Source organism: Triticum urartu, chromosome 7A (genome assembly GCF_056163025.1).
Source record: "Triticum urartu cultivar PI428250 chromosome 7A, HENAU_Tu73, whole genome shotgun sequence".
In the NCBI taxonomy this organism is placed as follows: Eukaryota; Viridiplantae; Streptophyta; class Magnoliopsida; order Poales; family Poaceae; genus Triticum; species Triticum urartu.
In genome coordinates this window covers 28,626,064-28,644,633 of record NC_141879.1, presented here as the reverse complement: position 1 = coordinate 28,644,633, position 18,570 = coordinate 28,626,064, and the positions used below count along the sequence as shown (strand labels likewise).

Below are 18,570 nucleotides of genomic sequence, written 5' to 3'. Positions count from 1 at the left end.
GTTTAGCAAAAACGCTGGCAAAAAAATGCCTCCTAATGACATACGTGTTGTAGTGGCATTCTTCCGAAAACTTTGAAAGCAAGACGTGCGTTAGACAGCACCACGAGATTGGCCTTCAAAGGTACTGTAGTAATTTGGATGTATGCTACCTCAACCACCACTAGAATTTCCCATTTGATTTACCGTGGAAAATTCTCGAAATAGGCTTTCGTCCCGCTTTATAAATAAAGCCATCAGCACCGTCACCACATCTAAATCACAAGTTTAAGTGCAATCAAATAAAATATCCAACTGGGGCAACAACACAAACACGCCCCAAAAAAGTATAAAATATCTAGCGCCTTAGGAAGTCTGCGGCGAGGCCTGTCAACGAGCAGCAACAATCATCACATCCATCATAAGGCCCAGTTGATCGCGATCATGCTGCCTAGACAGTGGATGCTAGTGCTAGAAAAATGCAAATTCGAAGATCGAGTCAGAGGCCAGCCTAAGAAAGAACCGCTTGATCACTATCTTATTACGTGTCGTTAACAACGTCCAAGCTAGTGCTGCAAACACCAGCTAGAAGGCGTGTTATCTTCACGATTTGGTTGACACGGGTTTGCAGGAACCCGACCAGGTCCAGGGCCTTCTAGTCCGGCCCAAGAACCTCACGGACAAAACTCCAAAGTAGTCTAGCCATCGTGCAAGAGAAGAGGATGTGAGTCCCTATCTCTGGGACATCACATAGAGGGCACAACCCATTCCCCGGGGTGTGTCTCTTGATCACCTACATTCCGAATGGAAGGCGATCCCTCAACAACTGGCAAACAATTTTTTTGATTTTCAATGGTAAAGGCGCTTTCCAGAACGATGATGTCTAGGCCATAGACGGCCTTCGGCACAAAGCATGGTATGCTGAGCCAAGAGAAAAGACTCCTGAAGGGGTGAGCCTCCAGGATACGGTGTCGGGGTTGCTGGATTGGAAAAACGCATTTGAGTCCTACATAATTTGCAGTTGTTTGATTGCATCAAATGCTTTTTTAAGAAGTTGAAGTGGATGTTAGATTTTCTATGAAATGTACTACAATGATACTTTAGAGGAAGTTTCTATTGGATGAAATGACCAATGTAGGAAAATTCCTAAGGATAATAATCCTACCAAAATCCTATGAAAATCCTTCGAATCAAAAGGTCCCCAAGGAATGTTCTTTCTTTTTGCGGGTCCTAAATAATACTCTTAAGGCTGTAAGGAAAAAATTCCATTACTACCTATCATAAGGAACACATGGTTAGAAAAATACCCCCGAGAAAAAAGATGTACCCTGCCATCTTACAATATTCCAAAAATTTATCAAAATTTTCCTGGTGCTTTGATGCCCCATTTTGATCTCCTTGCTCCTTGCACTATTTTCAAATTCCTTTGAAGGGATTTCCCCTTGGTATGTGACTCCTCCATGTATACAGTTAGTTTTTCTTTCTTGAACAATGCTCTACATCATTCTATTTATGCTGCTACTGGTGACTTAGAAAATGAGCTTGCATGTTGTTGATTTTAGTTTTTTGTAAGTAGCTTTGATACATTATATAATCATTATATGCTTAGTAGAGGAGTTTCTCACAATTTTTATGTGCAAATTTCGCTTTCTATGAGAATTTTGAAAATTCAGAATATGAAGAGGATAGAAAGAGCTTTGTGAAGCTTGTTTTTCCTCCCACAACAAGGAAGACAAAGGGCTTCTTCCTCTCGTAAAGAAATAGAAGAGTGAGAATAAGGAAACTACCGCCCCCTAGGTTTGTTTGCTCTCTCTCTCTCTCTCCAACAATTTTTATGAAGCAAAATTTAAAGTTATGGAAAGTGTTTTTTCCGTAGGTGTGCCAACCACATGTCATGGATATATTCTTTCTTTATTGTTGCATTACCGTTACAAAGGAACATTTCAAATGGCGGGGGAAACGGGGATTTCTAGTAGTCATGTCCCAGCTAGCTCTTGACATTGCATTGTTTCAATTTGATATTAATATGCTATCTTTTATCGAAAGAAGTACTAGTGCTCGAGCAGTAAACCTGCATCAGTTTCCATGCATAACTATCACATTTCAATAAAATGTGACATGTTGCGCTCACAATGACAATGGTGTTTGAGTAAGAACAGAAAAGGGCACATGAATGAACTATGCTGTTGGATAAGTAGACTAGATTGTGGCCCCTTATTTGACTACACAATCACACAAGTGTGCACGACGGGGAGAAAATGACTGAGACATGCGAGAGTGGACTTGAAAGTTGGGAAACAAGATATACTTGTGTAAATTGCCAAGTCATTTTGTCGATTTGAGGGAGGGGAGGAATCGGTTGCCCCCTATTTAAAGGGAAGGTAGTGAACTAGCATGAAGACTTTTGCCCCTAGGCAATTTAAGGCTTCGGCCCCAACCACACCATCTCGCTGGTGCAATTTGTTATATTTACTGTCCCACACCTAAGACATATTTCATATGGGAATTCACTCCTTAGCAACACATGAAGGCGGTCAACCCTTTGCCCCTACCTCAGGGTCACCATGGAAGGTATAGTTGTAGAAGGAATTAGACCCGCTGTTAGTAACTTATTATCCGTTAATAGCCATTTGCTCTCTGATTATATCTCCAAGAACAACACATATATGATAGATTTTATTTTGGGTTAATTTAATAAATGCCACTCCAATTTTGGGGATTCCGAGAAATGCCACAGCAATTTCCAAACTTTGGAAAATGCCATTTCATGCCATTTCCAGTGGCATTTTTCGAAGTCTGCAGTGGCGTTTTTCAAAGTTTGCAAAAATTGCAGTGGCATTTTTCGAAGTTTGGAAATTGCAGTGGCATTTCTCGGAATCGCCTTAATTGTAGTGGCATTTATCAAATTAACCCTTTTATTTTCATGGTCTGGTGAACTCTGTTCTGACTATTCTCTACAGCCATGCAGCCTCAATGGCAGCAATATCCCGGAAACATAACTTGCATGTTCTTTTTTTAGCTCAATTGCATAGTTGTGATATTTCACAGTTGTAACTTAGTTGGTGAAATGATCTACTTCCTAGCCCTGTCAACCTAACTATCATCTCTATGAATCACTGAAGAAGACAGCTAATGTCCAAAGTGTACAGGTTCTGAAATGCTTTTTAACAAAGTTATTTTTTGATCAAAGAACATCCAACTATCCAAGTAACTGAATCTGTATGCTGATTTCATTGCTAGGTGAATTGTTTAGCTGTGATGTTCCACAGTTTTAACCGAGTTAGTGAAATGATCTACTTCATGTTCCTGTCAAGACCCCAACCGCGTCTCTCTGAATACCTGTAGAAGGCAGCTACCGTTCCAAAATAGGTTCAATTATTGAACTCATAGAATTTTTGTATAAAAATATTATATGTATAAAAAATAGTTGAGCATATTTGCCGGCCAATTCACTAGAACAATATGTTTTGTTTACAGAGTTAATTTGGAAATGCTAATGCAGATAAGTTTCTATAGAATTTAATTCCTCAATCTTTTACTTAGATAAGTTATGGTTGGGAGACTGTTGAAATGATGTGGTTACTACCTCACATGTTTAAGTTTGCCATATCTCTCTTGATGTATACAAGTCTTGGAGATCAAGGTAATTAAATCACATATTTAAAAAGTAACGAAACAGGATTGAAAAACATTGTATTGAGTAATATATAATAACTCCTACAGGGTTGTATACATGGTTCATCAAACCCAAATCCATCAGTATTTATAATAGTTTGAGTTCAAAACAACTTCATTCCGATGGTTCGCTAGGAACATTCAACTTAGGGTTTCTCATATTTAGATATGCCATGAGTGTTATAAATGTCCGCAGCTACACAACTCATTGTAGAATTAAATGATCACAACAGTTGGCACGTGATGCTTGGTGAAGCAATGAAGATGTCCTGGTCACACTACAACGTTGATCACTCAGTGATCTCCTATATTAATTAGCTTATTCCCCATGTAGAGGGATTACATTTAGTTGGTAGACTGGCAGAGGATGAAAAATCGTAGGAGGAGAACACCAATCACGAGCAGGGTGAATGGCACCACCAGTCAGATAGCACGGTCTGGTGGAGAAATGAGATGTGTTGGGAATTAGAGATAGTAGCACATATAGAAGCATAGTCCTACTATGATGGGTGTAACTAGAAGATACTGAACAATTCACGACTCTTATCACTCTACAAGGAAACAAATCATGACTTTGTGCTATCAAATGTACGTGATTAAAGCCTAACGGACAGCAGTATGTAGATAGCATCAGTCAAGTTGCATAAGAGTGGATCTAATGACGTCCCATTCTTCTACATCCTCGTGCACATGTAATCTCGGATGATGTCCCGTCAAGGTTTGTCAGAATAGTGATTCTGTTGTATGATTCTACGACTTTACGATCCAAAATAACCCATTTGATTCTACGATCCTCGTAGTTAAGATTCTATGATTTTTTATCCTACCATCGGAGCTCCGATCCGATTCAGAATCATGATTCTGACAACCTTGTCTCCCGTGATTCATACATGGATCGGGTATTAGCAGTGACATGATATAATTCAACCACACGAGAGTACAATCCATCTACTCAGTGGCATGAAGTTATTATTTACAAATAAACATATGTTAACCAACACACCTCCTAATTTATAGGACACTACCATATACTACCGGCCGCAGTTCGTCGATCCAGCATGTATCCGATCGAGCTACTTTATCCTATCAGCAAGTGTTTATGTTGAGATCGAACCCGAGTTGTATGGAGCAGCCTGGTAAATGGTGCCCATCCAAACCATTTTTTTCTATTAGAGAAAAAAGAATTCTAAAGTAGCAGCAGAGGGGGAGAGCAGAGCAGCGCGAAGCCGTCATGGACCGCCGCATCAGCCAGCCATCTCTGTCACCATTGCCGTAGACTCGCTCTACTAGGTCCGCACAGTTCCTCTGCACACTCACATGAACTATGGTTTTCCCCTCCCCTCCTCCATCCATACATCCATCTATCCTCTGTATGGTGCCCCATCATGTGGTTATCCTTGGGGCAAAGAGGTCTGAATCGCGTTGCTTGGTTGGATCCTTTCTTGCCTCAATGTAATTGAAGAATCCTAGAATAGGTGGAACTGGCCGACTCATTGATTGGTAGAGTAGGTTTTGCGAAGAAGCAACATTCGCATTCCCTTGACTAGTGTGGCTAGAACCCTAGCATGTGCTATGGTCTCCCCGTGCCACACAAAATGGTACGCGGATCTTGTTGGACACTGTTTTTAGCCCCTCACTGATCGAATTTTGGTTCATCAATAAAACAAGCGGATTTTCTGTAGTTTATATATACTGACAGGCCAAAAAGGAGCGCTAGCATCCTGGCCCTTTTGAATCTCATATTCGCGTTGTTCCTCTACACTCTCACTTGAATGCTAGTTTCCCCCCTTCCCTTACCCCATCAATTGATTCTCTGTTTGGTACTCCGTCGTGTGTTGGTCCTCGTGGGAAAAGAGATCAGAGTCATGTTGCTAGTTCACACCAGAAGGGTTCTCATATTTAGAAATGCCATGAGTGGTATGAATGTCAGCAACGATCAAAATTGTTGGCATGTGATGTTTGGTGAAGCAGTGATGATGTCCTGGCCACACACAGCGTTGATCGATCGGTGACCTCCTATAAATAGCTAGTTTATTCCCCTCGTAGATGGATCACATTTAGGAGACTGCTAGAGGATGGCAAAGCATGGGAGGCCAGCACCAATAAGGAGCAGGATGAATGGCACCGACTGTCACACAACATGATCTAGCAGCGGAATGGGATGTATTGGAAAATTGAGTCAGAAGCTCACCAAGCAGCATAGTGCATATGCATGCATTAGAGCTAGAACTTGCTGAACAAGACACAACTCTTATTACTTTCCTGACAAACAAATTGGGGCTCTATGTTGCTGAGTCTATATGTCATGTACGAGTCTTAGATACAATTGTGCCCATGTAATCTTGAACGGTCTTTGGTACAATTCGTAGAGTACCTGTGAAGACCGTTCCACTACGGTTCCTAGACCCATTGTATGAAGGAACTTTCAGCTCATATTTATTCTAATACAAAGATTTTGTAGAGAAATGTAAAGATATTTTGAATTTTGAAACGGATTGAAACCTATGGCTCACCTTACCAACAACACAAAAGAGAATGGGCCACTCTGGTTCAGGAACACTCGGTCTCTCGTCTTGTTGTGGTTGGTACACAAGTTATGTACAATGTCGAGCATGAGCCCCATTAGTACCGGCCAGCCAGCTAGGTAGATCCCAAGCAGACGGTAGCCCATCCAAAACCGAGTGCAGCATTTTGGAGCACGAGCTCCATGGAACTTGTTTTTTTTTGAAAAATTCCAAAATAATATTTTTAAGTTTTGAAAAATTCTGGAAAAAAATCATACGCATTTGCATGGATGTGTTTTACATGTGTGTAAAGTCTGACAATGAGGTACATTATGGTGAGAGCTACACAAAAAAGACAAATTCATGCATTTTTTATAGTGAAAATTACTTGTACTGTTCACCATTTCAAAATAACAATTTTGACCTTTTTGTGCAGCTCCCACCGTAATGTATATCATCTTCAAATTTCACACACATGTATTAAACATCCATCTGAACGAGTATGATTTTATTTAGATTTTGTTGAAAATTCAAAATGTGATTTTCAAAGTTTTCAAAATAAAGAGCTCCATGGAGCTCAGCCTCCATTTAGCATTTTCGATCGAAAACCCCAAATTTTCCAAATGAAGAAAAAGTCCCGAAGTTGCCGATGATTGGGGAGAACAGAGAGCAGAGTGAAACTATCAATCACCGGGTGGAAAGAGATCACTGCCACCGGCGACCACGTTGTCATCGTCGCCGCCACCACCTCACTCCACAAGGTCCACAATGTGTTTTTAATTTTTTGAACATGTTTCAAAATTATGTGAAGAAATTTTAATAGCACACAAACATTTTTCTAAGATGTAATGAACATATTTTAAATACATGCAATATTTCCTAAATTTTATAAATATTTTTTTAAATGGCACATACATTTTTTACAATTTACCATTTTAAAATTTTGCATTTAATATATTTTAAAATTATGATCATTTTTCTAAATACCAAGGACGTTTGTTAAATGGTCTGAACATTTTTTTGCGCTTGATGAACATTTTTAATCTCCAGTGAACATTATTAGAAATTGCGTAAGTAAACTGTTAAAATTGAAACAAAACTGATTAGAAAAATCAACCCAAGAAACAGAAGTAAAAAAGAAAGAGAGAGAAATCGCCCAGAAATCTACGGGAACCTTCTAAGGAAGAAATAATGTGGACCCCGTGCGAGTAAGCCATTACTTAGCGCTTAAGATTTTCCCTGATAAATGATACTATTATACTTCAAGTTTTCGTTTTTCATATTTTCCAATGTAAATGTGGTTGTTGTCCAATGAAATTTACTCAAATAAGAATGCTATAACATGAACTTCAAAAAAGGAAAGTTAACATAATGCTCTTTGCACCCGCACCTGTCTTATAGGGAATTTGTTCTGGGCGTGTCTTGAAATGTTAGGTAGTTTTCCTTCGAGAGGATTGCGTTGGGTTTCTTCAAGTTGCCCCTCGAAAACGATTGCTACCATTTTGGGTATGCTAAGAGAGTTTTTTGGCTCATGGGTGTCTCTGATTTTGATTCTTTTTTCTTAAATCACATTTTAAAGTTATGGAAAAAATGGAAAACACGCATATATTAGAGATCCACATGCTTGTCTATTCTACCCAGCACTTGTTTTTATTTGCAAAAAGGCCAAAGGCCATACATTAAATAGCATGAACCCCTACAGAAATTAAAATACATCTAAATTCTTTGGGCGTCGAAGTCATCTTCCCCCCACATCCATCAACGACGCACTGTGAGCAAAGCTCGTTGTCGTCTCTCGGCCTCTATGTCAGCGGAGAAAACTTGTTTAAACCTAGAAGTTTGTAGAAGAACTGGCCAGGAAGTCATCGATGAAAATCATAAGATGTCGGCTGGCGCGATCTACGTAGTATATCGCCTCCTTAGAAAAGAGAACACCGGAGAGGGCCTGTTGAACACCCTAGTTCCAGTGAGACGAAGTCAGGGAACACAAAACTTACACACCCCGAGTGAGCCATCTCGTCAACGCTGAATAGGTACAAACCCTCAATTTGTCCTAACTATGCCACCGTTGGACCGAAGCCCTAGGGTCCCCGCCCACTCTTGTCGCCGGAGCGACGGACGAAGGGACAGGGGCCCCTTGCCTTACATGTACATAGTTAAGGCTCAAAGAGTGCAAATGTCATTGTGGTGAAATTTTCAGATTGTTTTGAAACTTTATAAGATCCAAAAATAATAAAATAATAATTGAAGTACAATAGTCTCGGTCCTTTGGCCTATCCAAAGGTAGAAAAGACAAGATCAACACGACGCCGTCCAATAGCCCCTTCCCCTTGACTTACTCGACGACGGCGTCTTCGAGGGGTGGCCATCGATCGAGGAAGAAAGAAGAAGAGGGACCGGAAGGATATGGTTTGCTTACGTTGATTTTGAGAAAGAAAAAAGAAAATCATGACATGTCCAGCCAAAAGGCAGTGGTCCACTGGCCTACCGCATGCTTGGCGCCTTTGCTCGGCACGCTGGCGCACGGTCGGATAGGATAGCGATGAATCTGCCTGGTGCTGGGCAGGGTCGCCTTCGGGATACCAATCTCTTGGGTCTCTCCCGGGAGTAGAAACCAGAGGAGCGCTGCCGATAACCCCTGCTCCGCTCCCTCGCTCGATCGATGGCTGGCTGTCTGTGGGCGCGCGGATCTGGGAGCCGCGGCGGTCGGTTGGCCGGAATGGGACCCGTCGGCAGACCTACCTAGGCGCCGGCTCCGGCGCAGCGGAGATCGGGGGCCAGCAGCAGCCCAGTTCGTCCTCCCTCCACAGTAGGCGGATCTGCCGCTATACTAGTATTTGTTTCCTTGTGGCTCGTTCATGATGTTACTAGCAGCCTACTAGCAGTATTGGTAACACTCACGCCCCACTCAAGAGCTACCTCTTTTTACCCATTACTAGTAGCGTGACTATGACTGACGATCACTCCGACTCCATAGTGGCTTCTGTATTTTGTCGATATTGACAGCGGTAAAACATTTTTTTTTCTGCTCTTAAGAAGAGTCATTCAGTTCTGATCACCTGCAAGTTTTAAAAACTTTATATGTAAGAGCTCATGATTGTAATGTACTCCCTCCGTTCCTGTTCCTAAATATAAGTCTTTTTAGAAATTTCACTATGGACTACGTACGAATGTATATAGACATATTTTACAGTGTAGATTCACTCATTTTCCACCGTATGTAGTCATCTATTGAAATCTCTAAAAAGACTTGTATGTATTTAGGAACGGAGGGAGTATGTAGTATGCTGCTGTACTAGGTTGATATTAATAGTGGTAAATTAGTTTTTTTTCCTGCTCTTAAGAAGAGCCATTCAGTTTTGAAAACCTGCAAGTTTTTACAACAGAATTATATGTAAGAGGTCATGGATGTAATGTAGTATGCTATAAAACGTGTGTCGATTTGTGCAGGTCGCAAATTGCTGTGTTGTGTATGCAAATTTTTCAGGATTATACATTGAACCATACACTATACAGATGTTCTTTCAATTAAAAAATGCAAAAACTTCAGGGTGCCTTAATTATTTTTGTATGTTCTAATGTAACATGTTTCTATGCTTACAGCCAGCACCCCAGGAACCATATGTGCACCTGTCATGTTTCCTGGTCACCATTCAGTCTATCTCATGTTCTTAGCACCTCGTTCAGTATTCATCTAATGTTTGTCTTTGGGTTCATGATTTGTTGCAGAGAAGCCGCAACCTGCAAAACCAAGGGCCTTTGTGTTTGTGTCTCTGCCATGTCTAGACATCAAGGTTGGGCAGACCTACTGTTAGATGTAATCTTGATTAGTTTCCATGTATTAGGTGAGTTCCTGCGCTACGTGTCCAAGTAGCGTACTAGTCAAGTCCTTCACGTTGGCTGAGTCCTTCTAGGACGTGGCCGTTTGTTGGCTGGTTGAGTCTGTGTAGGTATAGGACTAGAGTTGTTAGGACGGTTGCTTGACGCATATATATATATGCAAGGTCTGGTCTGGGTTTTGTATCGACAGAGAACAAGAAAAAAAATAAAGAGGAAGAGAGGCACGACACGTGCCTTTGGCTATCAAAGTTTTTTGTGCGCGCCTCTGTTGTGATTTCATGTGATCGATCCTGTGGGCGGAATTCCAACAATTAGTATCAGAGCAAGGTTTAGGATTTGAAGCCGCGCTTGCCCCGGGATAGCGACCCGACTAGCGCCTCGGGGCGGGCGATATGGTCGCTGGGTGCTGTAGCGTTGAGGAGGATCGGAAGATTGTCTTTCGGCGGAGCGACATGGAGGAAGACGGCGGGATGTCGTTGGCAAGGCGGTGGATGGAGATTGTTGACGGGGGCGGTGGTGCGGTGATGCGGTGCCAGCAAGTCGTCAAGATCGTCATCCGGGAGTTAGAGTTAAGGAGTCGTGCGGGTTAGCATGGTCGTGTCAGTGAGTCGTTGTCATTGTCGTCATGTCCAAGTGCTTGTTTCTGTGAGAAGGCGTTGAAGATGAAGCGCATCCAGATCGTCTATGTGTCTCGATGAGAGGATCAAGTTCAACTATGTGGGGACGGTAAACCAGTGAAGGTGAGTCTCTTCAATGAGGCCATGTCTCTACATGAGGCTGGAGTGGGCGGTGTAGTCCACAGGATGGTGTGATCCACAAGGAGCCGGCATGTATCTTGCTAGGGTGGATGGTGAAGTTCACCGGATGGTGTTTTCCACGGGTTACTAGTAAATCTGGGTAGTTCAAGGCATATTTGAGGTGGTCCGTAAATTCGTCAAGTCAAAATTGAAAAGAGAATGTTGGCAACAATCTAACCGGCAATTTGACTTGTCGTGATGCGAGCAGATGAATCAACAAGGGGCGAATCTACAACCAGCCAAGATCGAACAAGCATAGATGACAAGATCAAGATCAGGAAGAGATTGTTAGATGTAATCTTGATTAGTTTCCATGTATTAGGTGAGTTCCTGCGCTACGTGTCCAAGTAGCGTACTAGTCAAGTCCTTCACGTTGGCTGAGTCCTTCTAGGACGTGGCCTTGTGTTGGCTGGTTGAGTCCGTGTAGGTATAGGACTAGAGTTGTTAGGTCGGTTGCTTGACGCATATATATATGCACAGGTCTGGTCTGGGTTTTGTATCGACAGAGAACAAGAAAAGAAATAAAAAGGAACAGAGGCACGACATGTGCCTTTGGCTATCAAAGTTTCTTGTGCGCGTCTCTGTCGTGATTTCATGTGATTGATCCTGTGGGCGGAATTCCAACACCTACCAGATGTGCTGCTTCATTCCATCATTGCTCTGGCAAGCTCCTTCTCCGACCTCCTTGCCTTCGCTCGCACCTGCCGCTCTTGGCGTCATGCCTTCTTCTCGTATCCATCGAAGTCTGGTTTCTTGATGATCTTCCCGCCTATGCTCCTGCAACCTGATGTCGTCCCCGTGCACTCTCCATGTCATCGCCCCCTTGGCGATAAGCGTACATGTCATGTCATTGATCCAGTCAGCAAACACTCACGCATTGGCTACCAGATTCCCCTAGTTAATCTTTCTCGAGCAAATAATGATCCCCAAATTTCTCTGGGTAGTTTTTGCTTCCTGGGTGCTTCTTATGGCCATCTCATCTTCTCCACAAACAAATCATGTCTCATTGTTGATGTGTTTACAGGTGTTAGTTTGTCACCACCACAGATACCGGGCGACGAATCCACCGAGGTCTACTACGGTGCCGTCACGGCTCCTGTAGAGTCACCCAACCCACATCTCATTGTCACCAACGAATCTCATAGTTACTTTTTGCGTGTTGGCAGACGCTCTTGGTTGAGAGCATGTCCTTGTGATGGAACTATCCAGCAGATTGTGACCTTCAAAGGCCAGGTCTTCGGCTTGGACTCTGGTGGCATGCTCTTTGTTGTGCACTTGGCACCTTGGATTCGTGTACGGATGATGGGAGTCAGTTGGGAGGAAATCCCCCTAGGTCGTCTTGCGAACCTATATCTGGTGGCGTGTGGCGATATGCTTCGGGTGTCAGGGGTCATTTCCGGCAAGAGGGGATACCTTCGAAGTCTTCCGCCTCGACCAGTCGACTGAACATGCAATGTGGGTGAAGGTACAGGAGTTGGAGAATTGGGCAATCTTCATCAGCACTGACAAAAGAAGCTAGCCATTATCCTTCATGAACCCGGAAAGGTGGGAAGGAGGAGCAATTGACAAGAGAAGCCAACCAATATCCTTCATGAACCCGGAAAGGTGGGAGGGAGGAGCAATTGCGTGTACTACTATTCCCATGATTCCGAACACTAGGCTGCATTTGAGCTGGGGAAACCTGCCTCCAGCCGGAACAGCTTTGTTTTCATAAGCTCTGGCAATTTATAATGCAACCTATGTGGGTTGTCCCTAGCATGTTCTCACAGTCTCAGTGATGGCTTGATGGGAACCTTGCGTTCCTGGATCATCCCCACAAGAGAATCATACTCGGCATCGAGACCTTGGAGGACATACGTAGTAAACTCCGTGTCACGAAGGGGCTCACTGATAGAGGCGAGCTGATCAGCGAGGCGCTTGATTTTGTTGAAGAAAACGGTGACGGAGTGATGGTCCTTGCGGGTCTCATTGAGCTGAGTACGAAGAGCCATATGCTGAGACGGGGATTGGGCGAAGAAGCTAGACTCCAGCGCACTCCACACCTCATGAGATGTAGTAGCAAAAAGCACCAAGCCGGCAACGCCCTCGGTGAGAGAGGACTGAATCGCCGAAAGAAATCGCTTGATCTTGAGCAATCCACGGCCGGTACATATGATGATCCGGCGAGGGGCATGGCAAAGTTACATCCACAAAACCCTCCAGGTAGTGACTACGGAGGAGGGGAAGAATTTGCGCACGCCAGAACAAATAGTTGTCCATCTTCAGTTTAACCGGGAGAAGGTTGCTGAAGTAGAACGGCGGAGTCGTGATGACGTCGAGGGCAAAGTCGTAGGGCGGCACAGCAGCAGCACCAGAAGAGGCGACATCCACCGCGAGCGAAGACTGCGGTGCAGCCGGGGGAACCGATGGTGGAGGAGACGGTGACGCACCGTAAGGAGCAGGCCTCGGGAACGCCGTGTAGCCGGAGCCGTACGGAGCACCATAACCAGCACCAGGAGGGGCACCTTGTCCAACACCATAGTAGACGCCGTAGGGGGCGCCGTAGAAAGCACCGTAGGCAGCAGGATCGTACGCGTACGGCAGTGGCGCGTACGGCGCCAGCACGCCGTAGTTGGGTCGCAACACCGGCGATCAGGGAGGAGCCGAAGAGGTCGACCCGGAGAACAAGGCCCCCGTCGATCTAGTCATCAGGGGGGAGATGCAGGTCCTCCTTGGAGGAGAGTGGACAGGAACGGCGGCACATGGGCCGTCGGACCGACAACAGGCGTGCCCGATCCAATGGGATCGGCGAGCGAGAGAGAAGCCGAGAACTCGATGGAAGCAGAGAACTCGGTGGCGGCGGCAGGCATAGTTGCCGCGCCGGTGAGAGCAGCAATGGTGGCTGCGCCGGAGAGGGCAGCGGCGGCGGCCGCCGAGGAGTTAGCGGAAGACGACATGGGGTTGGCGTGGCGGCTAGGTCAGGATCGCGAGATCGCGTCTGATACCATGTTATGCAAAGGGTTTCGGGTATTGTGGGCTTCGACACTTCTAGGGTCGGCCACGACAATATATATATATAGAGGGGAAACCTCGTTGAGTACAAGTACAATTGTATAAGAGTTACAATACATATTTACGTATAGCTACAAGTCTAACAAAGAGACAGAGAGATAGAGAGGAGCAAGGGAGATCAATCACTGGAGCGCTGCTATAACGCGCGATTTCCGACAGGCTGCACTTTGCTTTTTTAGCAAGTCTGGAATGTCATTTAAGGTAAATCGAGGCCCCACCCATTGAAATCAGGGGGGCGAAGATTAAGAGTTCACGGGAGAGAGAGAGAGTAGGGAAGGTCGAGCAATGTACACGCGCATGTGGGCTGATGCATTAACGTTGGTGGGCCCATCTGTTCTTTGGCTTCCGATAGCGTGAGGATACGAGATCGCTCGTTGGAACGCTCGCTCGCGAAGGAGCGTTTCCGCAATCACTGTGCTTCATCACATGCTGTCGTTCCTGTCCATTTGGTGCACTCTGATTTGATCTTCCTCAACCTCGCAACTCAGGGTGGACGCGGTCCGGGCCGGTCCGGTCCCTGACCGAGCCTTGCTTTGGACCGGCCGTGGCCGGTCCGGACCGGACCGGACCGAGATGTCCAGCGAGCCGTTTTTTCTGGACCGGACCGTGTGAGCGTCAGCTCGGTTAGGCCCGAGAGGACCGAATGGACCGGCTGGTCTTGTTGCCTGGGAGTCTGTTTTTGTTGTGTTTAGCTGCTGTGTAGGCACCTTTTGATTCTGGAAAGCAAATGAAGCAAACAGAGGACAGAAGAGGAGATCGTCATGCAAAATGATCAGTTTACGGCTCCAACTGACAAAACTGTATTGTCTGACGAAACTGAAGAAAACTTTATTGTCTGACGAAACTGAATTCTAACAACTTACGGCTATATCTGACGAAACTGTATTGTACGCGAGACCTGCTGCAGCTGCTCCTTCATCTCCATAGCGTCCACGGCGGGGGAGATGGCGACAGTCGACGACGACGGGCAGGTGCAGCGCTCCCTGCTGTACTCCTCAACTACTCCTTTCCTCGCGTGCAGGTGCAGACGAGGAGGTGTTGGTCGACGAGACTAAGGGGAGAGACAAGATGGCGGAAAGTGGAGGAGGTGCAGGTGGTCAACGACGGCAACGGCGGGTCGGCGGCCGGCGGAGGCGTCGCTCCCTCCCTCCTGCAGCTGTATGGTGGGCAGCGGCGGCGCGGCGGCGCCGGGACGGGATGCGGAGGCGGCGTCGGGATTGAGCGACCGAACGAACAGAGTGCGACTGCGTGCGTTGGGCTGTGCCTTTTCTCGGTCCGACCGAGGGGACCGGTCAAAGCCCGGACCGGACCGACGTTTTCTCGGGCCTAATTTGACGGCCCGGACCGGCTGATTTCTTTACCGGGCCAGGACCGAGCGGGCCAAGACCGAGCGGGCCGAAAAGCCCGCTCGGTACGTCCACCCTGACTCGCAACCATGTTCGCTCATCGTCGTTCTCGTTGCCCTGCAGTAGCTGGCCATCCGCGACACACACTGCCTAAGAGTTAATTCCCCATCGAACATAGCATCCGTAGGTCTTGTTTGAGTGAAGACTTTAAGGAACATGTCCAAATTTGCATCTTCTATTGGAGATGCTCTTATCACGAGTCATCCGCACCGGCATTGCTGCGCCGGGGGCGGTAAATTAATAGGCCAGGGCCAGCCACGCACCGCTCATCTTCTTCGAGATGCAGTGGAAAGAAGAAGAACTCGATCTCAGCCTCAGCTCAGAGTGGATAAGTTTGCACTGCTCGTGCTCTGCTCTCTCTGTTTGCCTTGCGATCTTCTGTACTGAGCTCATGAGGAGGAAAGGAGCCCCGCTGCTGCATCCATCTCGACCATGGTTGTGCGAGCACTGACTAATGCCGGCCGCCGGGTGGCCAGATGGGCTGGGCCGAATCTGCTTGCCTCGTGCAGGTAATTAGGCAGCGCTTGCTGTCTGTTGCCTAGCTTAGCTGGGACTGCCACTATTAGTAATTCAGGACGGCATCCTCGTGTGTCTCTGAAACGGAGCCAGCATGAATCACTCCTCGGCGAGCGTGCGGCGGAGGATGAGCCGAACACAAGATGGTGTGGCCGAGGGTCGAGGGAAGGGAGAGATGGGGCAGCCATGGCGACATGATGAAGATGACATAGATGTGCTGGAAGAGTTTGGCTTTGTATACCATGCTAAATTGAGGCAGGAAGCATGTGCAACTAATTAGCAGGGACGCGTGCCTGTTGATATAGGCAAGAGATTTACATGAAGGTTAGACTTTGGATTGATCCTCAAGTTAGCTAACAGATGGGATCATACCACAACAGACTAGCTAGATTACAATAGAAGATAAACACAACACCCATACACCTACACACTAATACGGTTTATACAAACACCGTATATACACATTGTTTAACATGGTACTGAGCCTGATAAATTATTTTCCTGCAAATATAGGTGAGTCAACTTGGATAAATTCCCGAGGGAGGCTGGAATTTCACCAGTAAGTTGATTAAATCCAAGATCTAGGTAGGAGAGTTTCTGCAGTAGTCCTAATTCCGATGGAATTTGTCCGTCAAAGTAGCAGTTATAGAGGACTAGCGTAGTGAGAACAGTGAGATTGCCAAGTGTGGCTGGGATCGAACCAGCAAGATTGTTGTCACCCAAGTCAAGCACTTCGAGGTATTGAAGTTCACCTAACCACGATGGCACAACATCCACAAAATAATTGCTACGCAAAATCAGATCTTCTAGGTACTGACATGATACAAGCCCGGATGGAATCCTGCCACTGAACATGTTGCCATCGAGTCCAAGAGAGTACAACAAGGGGAGGCTAAAACTACCGTTGTCTGGAATGGTACCAGTAAGGTTGTTGTTGTATAATAGCATCAAACCTAGCATGGATATGTTGTATATGGCTTGTGGCACTAGGCCGGAGAACTGGTTGTCGTTCAATTGCAAGTATTCAAGTTTGGATAGGGAGGCAATGCCGTGTGGTATGGGACCTGATAGGTTATTGGTTGCTGAGTTGATGAACGTCAAGGAGGGAGTGCTATTGAACAAATAGGGTGGTATATGGCCGCTCAAGTAATTATTAGTCAGACCAAACTCCTCCAGGTTGTGCACGTGCAACAACATCTCAGCAGGAATCTTGCCCGAGAGACTGTTGTTGTCCAAGTAGATTATCCTCAACGAAGGAGTGCTATTGAATAGATGTGGTGGTATTTGGCCACTCAAACCATTTTCGTTGAGCCAAAATTCTCTAAGGTTGTGCACGCTTAGTAGCATCTCGGGAGGGATCTGGCCAGAGAGTCTGTTGTCATCAAAGTAGATGTATTTCAAGGAAGGCGTGTTATTGAATAAATCCGGTGGTATTTGACCACTCAAGCCATTTTCGGTCAGAGAAATGGTCTCAAGTTTCGGCAAACGAACAAACACCTTAGGGGGGATCTGACCCGATAGTTTGTTAAAACTCAGACTAAGGGCCTCGAGCCTTGTGAGGTTCCCTAGGGCAATAGGAATGGCATCTGATAGGCTATTTTCGTGAAGAGAAAGATATCTAAGACGGCGTAGCCTGCCAAGCTCGGGAGGGATGGAACCCGTAAGGCTGGTGCCGGTGAGATTAAGGATGGAAAGGAAAGAGAGATTACCAAGGTGAGGTGCCAGAGGTCCAGCAAGAGGTGTGTCCGACAACGATAGAGCAGCGACGCGCTGCCTGCGGCGGCTGCACAAGACGCCGATCCAGTGGCAGAAAGACGTGCCGGTCCAGTTGCGGGCAAGGACACCATGAGGGTCGGCGAGCAGGGCTTTGAAAGCCAGCAACGCCCCAAGGTCTGTGTCGCTGCCGTTGGCTGGACTCGGAGAGAATGAAGAAGCAGAGATGGCCGAGAGTGCTAGAAGTAGGACGATGACGATGATGGGAATGCGGGCATATATGATGGTGTTGCTGCCATTTTTGAGTACTTGAGTTGGAGGTATATCTGTTCTCTTGCGATAAGGAACGAGAACCCTTGGGAATTTATATGGGTTTTCTCCAGAATCTCATCCTGTTTTGGGCCACAGGTGTAGCGATCATCTGATCATAGTCGCCTGACTCACCTTACGGGACGGCACTGTGACGCACCCCAGCCCATATGGCCATATACATACACGTCCGGCCTGACTGGGAGTGGTGACTCCGACAGGAGCTCGGACATGCACCAGTGGACGTGGATGAAAGGAGACAAACATCTCCACGCCAGGAAAGACTTGACTAATCAAACATCAAAATATGGTCAGGAATTAATCCAGGAAATACGTTGCCCAACCAGTGGTGATAAGAGTGTTTCTTCGATGGAATGCCAGAGCCACATATGTACCACCCTCTCCAGTGCACACATGAACCTGCGAAATGCAAATTCTCTAATGTAAAATATTTGCAGAGATTGGCAAAATTATGATAGGTACATACTACAAGGAGGCGGACGAATGGCTCCCGGAGGCGCAGCACCCTGATATCTGCGTCAGTGAGTTCCTGCATCAAGATGGCTGCATTAAAAGCTTAATGAATTTGCCGTTTACAAATACATATTCAATACACGATGATACACAGTGGTCTACTGGTCTGGGCACACAGAGTCAACATTCTCAATTAATGTCATCTGCCTTTGCATGCCGAAAGGTGCATGTGTCAGTTATAAATGTTGCAATTAATATCACACCAGTGTTGAATGGAAATGACTCATTTTAATTTCTTTCCAAAGAACA

At 45.7% G+C, this 18,570-nt stretch overlaps 2 pseudogenes; one reads left to right on the top strand and one right to left on the bottom strand.

Annotated features, from left to right (window-relative positions):
• Positions 1 to 10,030: 10,030 nt before the first annotated feature.
• On the top strand, positions 10,031 to 15,188 carry LOC147957247 (uncharacterized; annotated as a pseudogene).
• Positions 15,189 to 16,078: 890 nt separating this feature from the next.
• On the bottom strand, positions 16,079 to 17,792 carry LOC147957246 (uncharacterized; annotated as a pseudogene).
• Positions 17,793 to 18,570: the final 778 nt, after the last annotated feature.